Below are 9,200 nucleotides of genomic sequence, written 5' to 3' on the forward strand. Positions count from 1 at the left end.
ACCAAAAATGACCAAATGTACATAGGATTTAGGCCATTAGCTTTCCATTTTATATCTTAAGCAGTATCACTATGAACTCAAGCTATGTGAAAATACAAAATAAATTAATACATTTGCGCAGTTTCAGGACTGCAGTTCAGACCTGAGTTCATATATTTATTTATTTTTTAATGCAATTCTATATGTTTTTGGATTACCGTGAACCTCGACACCAATTTGTGCATTACTACACTTAAGCCCAACGACTTTATATTTCAAAACTCTTACAGTGGCACATGGCTCCTAAAACCCCTTTTCCTGGTTTCTATGGGAACAGTGTTTGGTGGTATCTGTGCAGTCAAGGCCAGAATATGTATTATGCTGTGTTTAACGGCCTAGGAAATGACAACAGGTGTGCAAATGACATTGAGACAAAAAAATTTCCTTGAGCTATTGTCATGTTTACAAATACATATTTTTATGTTTGTCAGAGTTTTCAGGAGACGTTATGTTATTTTAACTAAATGCATCAGTGGTTGGTAGCTGTTTATTTGATTGACTTATAACCTTGGATTTCCAAATCACATATTCATGAATATTTTCTGAATTCTTGTATCTTGGCAACAAATTGTTGAATGTTGAAGCTTTTCCAATCACCTTAGTGGTGTTATTCTAAAGGACCAAAAAAAAAAAAAAAAAGTAGTCTTTCATCAGAATTCAATAAAGTTGCTTGGCATCTCAAACAAAGTTCCCTTTCAATTGACATCATCTAGGACTTATGGAAGCTTGTTTTCACCAAATTATTAAAAAAACAAAAATAAAATGTTTTTTTTTTTTTTTTTTCTCAGAATTGCGAGGGGAGTTAAAATCCTGAATTGTATGAAAGACTATTTAGACTATAAAATTATGAGATATAATTACTGAATTGTAAGATGTAAACTCAGAATTGTGAGAAAGTCAAAATTCTGTGTTTAAATATTGCGATTTTGAGTCGCAATTGTGACTTTTGCCCTGGGAATTGCATGAAAAATTCCAAATTACGAGACATAAATTAAGTTTTGTGAGCAAAAATAGAAATCTGAATTGTGAGATAAACAGATGCAATTAAAATATTAATTCATTTAAATTTATTTCTATTCCCTGGTGGAAACTGGCTTCCATAAGCAATATTGGTCAATGTTTCCAAAAACAAAATATATTTTAGACTGCTAAAAACACATTCAGTCCTGGCCAAAAAGCCTCTTCAGAAGTGAGCAAAAACATAGAACTTATCACAATACCTTGCAATAGGTCACCAAAGGAGTGTTTTAGCAATTTAGCACTATGCTAAGCAAGATGGCTAAGCTAAAGGCAAATTGAAAATAAAAAGTAACTAAAACTATCAGTTTCTGATGGATAAACTGTTACAGTGTCCTATGTTTTGTTTCGTATTGACTATCAGGTTTCTTTTGAAAATTACATTAAATGAGGTAAAAACCATTAAAGAACATTGTTTCATGTTTGACTTTAATAACAAAGGTTTTGATAATATTCCTTTCCTCTTTTTTGAAGTGATAACATCAGGTTTCATCTTCATCACAGTGTCTGCTGGGCTAGTTTTTTTTTTTTTAGTTTGAGTAACAACCTGTATGTTAAGATTGCAATTTCTCATTTTCAGGGAATTGTTGGCTTCACCTAGTGCAGCTGATGAACTGGACAGACCATAACATCTTCACAGCAGGGCGGACATCTTCTCTCAATGCCCTCAGCCCACCGTGGTGATGGCAATCATGCTAGCTCATTGATTTCCTGAGCCTACACTCAAATGCCTGTTCCCTCTCATAAATGAGTATTAACCCCTATGCAGATGGAAGCCCGTCAATATCTGACCTCACCAGAGCAAAGAACAGAGGCTGCAACAGGCTTATATTATTACAATTTTTAATCCGCTTAAATAGCATTGTTTTCTGTTAATTCTAAATATAATCTACTTATTGTGCCACAACATTCATTTCCCCCATATCACAGCATTGGCCAAGCTACTTTGACAGTTTTGAGCAAAAATTTTCTGAATTACACCTGATAAGTCGGAACTTCCCAAGAGGATTTGAAGTTTGCATAATAAAAATGAGTAATAACATTGAAGCTATTTAAGTTATCACTTTTAATATATAAATGTATACAATTTTACAGTGATTTAACTAACTATATTGCTAATATATTAGACATACAGATGTATAATGAAGGATTCACACTTCATTCTGATCATTTGATTCATTAAAATAAGTTGATTTGCATACATACAAGATGCAATGCTACATTGCGAGCCTTTTTGTTATTGAATTGTGTGCAGCACAATGCAACAACTCCATTAGCATGTTTCCACGCTACACTACTACTTACAAGTAGCTTGTACAGTTAACTTGTATCTGGAAAAGTTACACATTACGTAATGCCCTACTGTTGCGCTACTACAAAAAAATTACAGTACAACTGTAGCTACTTTAATTTTTCTCCAACAATGTTAAGGTGTGGTCACATTTACCATTGTTCGATGAACTTTCGTGAGTGAAATACATGTGACTGTGAATTTCGTTTGAGGGTGAAAGATTTTCCCATGCAGATTTTGAACAAGTTTAAGTAGTCAAACCTGCTTGGTTTGAAAGTAACTTCTATGTGAATTGTTCTTCATATATCAGTACACTATTGAGAAAAGACAATGGACTTTTTTTGCTCACAAATTTTCATCAGTTCCACTATTGTGATGCACATTCTACTGTAAAACCACACAGTTGAATTGAATTGAATTGTCATGCTACATAAATACTTTTAAGTAGATTGTAAGTGAAATAGCTACATCACACTCTTACAGTAGAACTGTAGCTACTTTAGTTTCTCTTCAACAGTTATGCATCACTGTTAAGACTTGGTGACATTTACCAATGTTTAGCAAAATTTCACTGATCAGTTGTACTTGGTCATATGAATTTTCCGTGTTGTTCAACAAATTTTCACAAGTGAAATATAGTCGTTCTAGTGGGAATCAACATGAAACCCCATGCAGGTTTCACAACAGTTGAACTTGGTCATATGGATATGCCAAGTTGTTCAAAAATCTTTGTGAGTGAAATCCAGTCATTCTAATCTACGTCTCCATGCAGGTTTCGTAACAGTTAAAATTGGTCATATGAGTTCGCTGAGGGTGGAAACCAGTCATTTCAATTGGAATCTACACAAAACTTCACAAAGGTTTCGCAACAGTTGAACTTAATCATATGGATTTTCCACATTGTTCGTCAAGTTTTCACAAGTGAAATCCAGTTATTCCAATATTTATTCCAAATCTATATGATTTGAACTTGGTCATATAGATTTGCCACATTGTTCAGCAAATTTCCAGTCATTCCAATGGGAATCTACATATCCATGCAAGTTTTGCAACAGTTAAACTCGATATGGATTCGCTGTGTTGTTCAGTGAATTGTTGTGGGAAAAATCCAGTCATTCTAATGGGGATCTACACAAACTCTGTACAGATTTCGCAGCAGTTGGTCTTATGGATTCACCACATTGTTCAGAGAATTTTCATAGGTGAAATTGAGTCATGGGAATCTACATCTCCATGCAGGTTTTGCAATGGTTAAACATGGTCATATGGATTCACTGCATTATTCAGCTAATTTTTGCGAGTGAGATCCAGTCATTCTAATGAGAATCTACACAAAACCCCACACAGGTTTCGCTAAGGGTTCAAGTTGTTCACATAGATTTGCCACATTGACCAACAGAAAGCTTCTTTGTGTGAACTGCTACACTACTGACAACAGACAATGGACTTGGGACTGCACATTTTCGTGAAATTCTGCTAATATAACCTCCTGCTGTAAAAGTTAAATATGCTCACATCAGGCTTAAACTCACATATTTGTTGAGTAAAGCCTTTTTGGAACAAACTCATTGCAAGAAAGACCCAAAAGATCGAACCGGGGAAATGTGTGTTCTGCCGCATTACAATGCTGTTGGCCATGAGGAAGCTATTAGAAGGACTGGCATTGATTTATCTATGTGTGTTCGGCATTCAAAGCTCTTTTCAGCTGTTCATATGACGGCTTCCAGAGAGCGGCTAACTGATGCATAGATTTCTCTTAAGAGCTAGCTGTGAAGATGTCTCACACCGAATGTATATGAATATATAAATATAAAATTAAATTTAATGCGGAGAGGACTGTAAAGAGACCCTGAGGAAAATCTGAAGTGCTCAGAGATCTTAATGTTCTTAGTTCTTAGAAAAGTTTTAACTTTTTAGAAAAAAAGCAATAGAAAAAATGTGCTACAGCACTCCCTGTTCTCCTCTAATGACAGACAACCCTGAGATGAACCACCACAGCATTTTTCTTCTGACATACGCCACCCCCTTTATTTCAGCCGGAAAGGCCGAGTTGACTACAGTAACATCCAGCTCTCAGCATCAACAAAGACACATTGTTCCATTAGCTGCACGACTACAGCAGTGTAAAGAGTCCCATCACTCACAGGAGGAATTTATTTATATCTCAATCAAGAGAGAGAGGGCAGGAAATGAGAAAACCTGGATTAACAATAGACAAGAAAGTGGTACAAGAAATCATAGCAGACATTAGAGGATGTCTCATTGTATATGACCAGAAATATGTATGCGCTTCTCAAAAATACACTTGAAGCTTTGCTAGCAAACGTGTTAGTCATTGTATATCCACACAGATTTAATGTAAATAATTTATATAAAAATATAAAAATTATGAACATAAAAGCCATTTATAAATGACATTGATAATATTAAAACTCATTCAAACACAAAGTTAACTTTATACTGTTAAGAACCATTTTTTAAATACTGCTTTATGCTATGCTAAATGTCACTTACGGAAAATAAATTTATTCAAATGTGCTATTAGTATACTACTTTTAAACTAAAACAGGAAAGTACACTTTTAGTCTACTTTTTATGTACTTCTCAGAAACATACTTAAAATGACATTTAAATATACTTTACTTATACTTAGAAAAAGTCTAAATGTATGTGCTCCTAGAATCCGTGTTTTCATTGTTATATGGTAGGGGGCAGTAGTACACATCTTATTTACAAAATTTCCCAAAAAAATCACAAGTGAATTAAAAACTGAAACAACAGATGCTTCCACGTGTAATCTAACACGTTCATCAGACATAAAACAGCATCAAAACTGTGTAACGTTATGGAATAAAATGTCAACAATGAAGACGTAATAATGACTGTCAAGCTTTGGGGTGTTGATTGACTCCATCTACATTTTGATTATCATTCTGAATCCAATTCATATTCTTTTTTCAGCTTTTTGTTCAAAATGTTGTTTATTTCTTTATTATTTTATGAAACTTACCCACATTCAAGTGTTTAAAAAAGAATGCAAGAAGCTAGAATAACATGTTTTGTTTACAAGCAGATAATCTGTTATTTCTTTAGATGTTTTGTATGTTCAGATATTCATATAACAAAATATATACAAATTAATACCTAAATAGGGACATACTGTAGTAGTAGTATACTTAAATATGATGTATTTAATTACTAAACTATCAGTATACCTTTTACGTTCACGTTTAGTATAGTTGCAGTACAAGCTAAAAAACAAACATACATACACAGTGGGCCAATTTAGTCCCAAGGACTATTGAAATAGTGCAAGCATACTACAAGTATACCGATATTTGTAGACTTACTACATAAAGTATACTTAAAAATATACTTGAACTTTACTTAGGTATACTTAATAAAATAAACTTGAAGTATACTATTTTTTGGTAAGGGGTTGCTTGCAAAAAAAGTTATAAGTGAATAATTACTGCTATTCTTCGAAGTTAACACGCTAACTTTACATAAAACTAAATATGGATGACTTTTGTAGTGTATTTATGAAAGACTATACTCATGTCACTCCCCCCAAAAAAGTTAGTAAGTACATAAGTAAATAAGTAAGTAGATAGATAGATAGATTCCGATGAACTCCAAAAATCACTGGAAGTACAAATACAGAAAATTTCAAAAATTACAAAAATGACATAAAAATTGCCTAACACTTAATGTACAGTCATGGAATTATTGGCCTCCTTCGTCAATATTAGCAAAGAAGGTTGTGAAAATAAATCTGCATTGTCAATCCTTTTGATCTTTCATTCAAAATGTTCACAAAAATCTAACCTTACATTGAAGTGCAACAATTGATAATGTCCCCATCATATTATGGAATATATGTTTTTCTCCAATACACATTGGCCACAATTATTGGCCCCCTAGAAATTCTTATGAATAAAATGTGTGAACTATGTCCCCATTCAATTATAAAAAAAAATTGAGGAGTGGCTGTAAGAAAATACAGGTGCATCTCAGTAAATTAGAATGTCCTGGAAAAGTTCATTTATTTCAGTAATGTAGCATTTGGACCAATCAGACACACAATTTTCATTTGATTTAACAAATGAAATTAGTTATTAGATTAACAAACAATCACAGAGCCCTCACCCAATACACATCCTTAGGTGCCCCTATGTCTGTGGACGCCTCCAGGCCCCCCCGGTGCCATGGCAACCCATCAGATAACACTAGTTTTATTGCTCAAAAGAATTAGTGATGGGTCGTTCTTGAACGATTCGTTCATTTTGAACGAATCTTTAATGTGACTCGGGAAGAACGAGTCGTCTCAGGGAGTGATTCGTTCAGTCGCGCATGCGCAACATCCTATAGGTTCTGTACTGGAATTAGTTCACCTGTTTCGAGTCATCGGGTTTGAGTCGTTCGTTCATCACGTGAGAGCCTCATACACTAACCTATGCAGTCAGAGCCGGAAAGAGAATTGATTAGTTCACCTGTTTCGAGTCATCGTGTTTGAATCGTTCATCACGTGACAGCCCCATAAGCTAAACCAATGCAGTCAGAGCCGGAAAGAGAATTGATTAGTTCACCTGTTTCGAGTCATCGGGTTTGAGTCCTTCGTTCTTTTGTCACGTGACCACTTGCCGGATCAGTAAAATACTATAAAGTAAAACTGTATGTTGGATCATATTTATCAAAATATGTGTAATAAGCATTTTCCTAGAAATAAAAATGGTCTGTTCATTTCTGTCACTATGTTTTTGTTACTCTTTCTTGAGGATCTGTGTTATTTTATAAATAAATAAAACCCTGTTATAAATAAAATATTGATTGATTTGTCCTTTCACTCTCTTTGTCTATCAATAAACATATAATATAACTATATAATAAAAAAAATCCAAGCCTAAAATTACAAAGCACTTATAGTTTGTTCATTTTTACTCCAATTTTGACTGTGCTAGTATAATTGTTTTTCCTAGGCAGACTTGACATATTGGTCTAATGTTTGTATAAGAAGATTGGTCAAAAAGGACACAATGACATAAAGTGAAAGCAAATAACATTTTGAATATGAATGATTAATGTTAGTTTAAAATATTAAGGTTATGATCTGGCTCTGTGGCTTTAGTATATTTTAATTTTCTTGTATTTTTTTATTTTAATTGTTTTAATTCATTTTGGAATAGTTATCCTCTTTGCTAAAGCTTTTTCGGGCACAAAAATAAACAATAAAAAAACAATTCAAGAGTGTGTACACAGTTGTACAGTATGTTACAAAAGTATAACACTATAGTCTAATCTAAAGGGTTAACTCAAAAGACATAAATACAACAAGGTATTGTATTTTATGAAGATTAGACTCCAAAAAAAATAAAAAAATAAAATTAAATCATAACCAACTTTATTATCTTTATTACTACATTCAGTATTATGGAAAATAACCATTGTGACAGAGATTAAAAGCAATAATTTGAGACCAGAAATGCATCACATAACTGTACGAGTAAATAATAATAATAATAATAATAATGACTATGCACCCGTTTGTAAGGAAGGTTGTAAATGAACTAATTTCTCTGCCCAAAGCTGTCACGTCACGTGACAAAAGAATGAACGACTCAAACCCGAAGACTCGGGAGGTGAATGAATCAATTCTCTTTCCGGCTCTGACTGCATTGGTTAGTGTATGGGGCTGTCACGTGATGAACGAACGACTCAAACCCGATGACTCGAAACAGGTGAACTAATCAATTCTCTTTCCGGCTCTGACTGCATTGGTTAGTGTATGGGGCTGTCACGTGATGAACGAACGACTCAAACCCAAATGCTTGTCAGATAAGAGGTGAGGTGAGCTAATCAAGACCCAGGTAAACGATGAATTAATCTTTTCTGTTTCTTATAGCATTATAGTTTGTAGTGTGATCAACGTTTGCATAAGTAGTAGATGTGTTAGGGAAGTAGCACGTAACATTTTAATTATATTTTGCTAAAATGAACGAAATGACTCGAAAAAAAGATTTGTTCATTTTGCTGAACGAGACTCAAAGGTCCGAGTCAGTAAAATGATCCGAACTTCCCATCACTAAAAGGAATGCAAATGGCCGAGCAACACTCACTTCGTATAGGAAAAAGACATTATGCCATAAAATGGACTCTTCTCTAATTAATTCATAGAAAAACCTTTCTTTAAATGAGCACACATATCATTAAGTCATTGTGTATAGTATTAGTGTCCTAAGAATCTTTAATAGTTTGTATAATAACTTTCAATCCAACCCCTTTTGCAAATTACCATGCTCGCAGACAAAGGGCCATAAACCCCCCAGTATTTCCAAACTCCCGCTTGGAAATTCAGCCTTTCTCATTGGTCAAGCCCATCCTGAGAGGTGTGACTCTTTGCAGACTTTAAAGAGCTCACACACAGCTCCACGCACTTTTTTTTTTTTCTTGGGCGCACTCTCTTCTGCACTCTCTCCTGCTAAAAATCCCGGACTGCTGCCCATGTGGAGAGCCTGAGCCAGTGCCGGCGTGCCCGGTAGGCTCCAACATATCTCAGTCTTGCGGTTCTGTTAGATTCTAAAAGGACGTGAGCTAGAACTCTTCGGGACACTTAAGTTTTGCGCCAGGCTTTGCGGCCTTGACCTTCCATTCAACCAAAGCTACGCGGACCTCAGAACAAGAATAACCTCTTTGGAATTCATCACTCTTCAACCCGGAAGAACATGATCGCGAGTCCAAGACCTGAAACCCTCAAGACTTTCCATCCAAGACTGCATTCCAGACACGCCAACAGCCGTGGAAGTGCAAGTATGGTACATCTAACTAAACGAAGCAGAGGTTTAGTATAAGCTAT

This window comes from Onychostoma macrolepis, chromosome 22, assembly GCF_012432095.1.
Source record: "Onychostoma macrolepis isolate SWU-2019 chromosome 22, ASM1243209v1, whole genome shotgun sequence".
NCBI classification, from domain to species: Eukaryota; Metazoa; Chordata; class Actinopteri; order Cypriniformes; family Cyprinidae; genus Onychostoma; species Onychostoma macrolepis.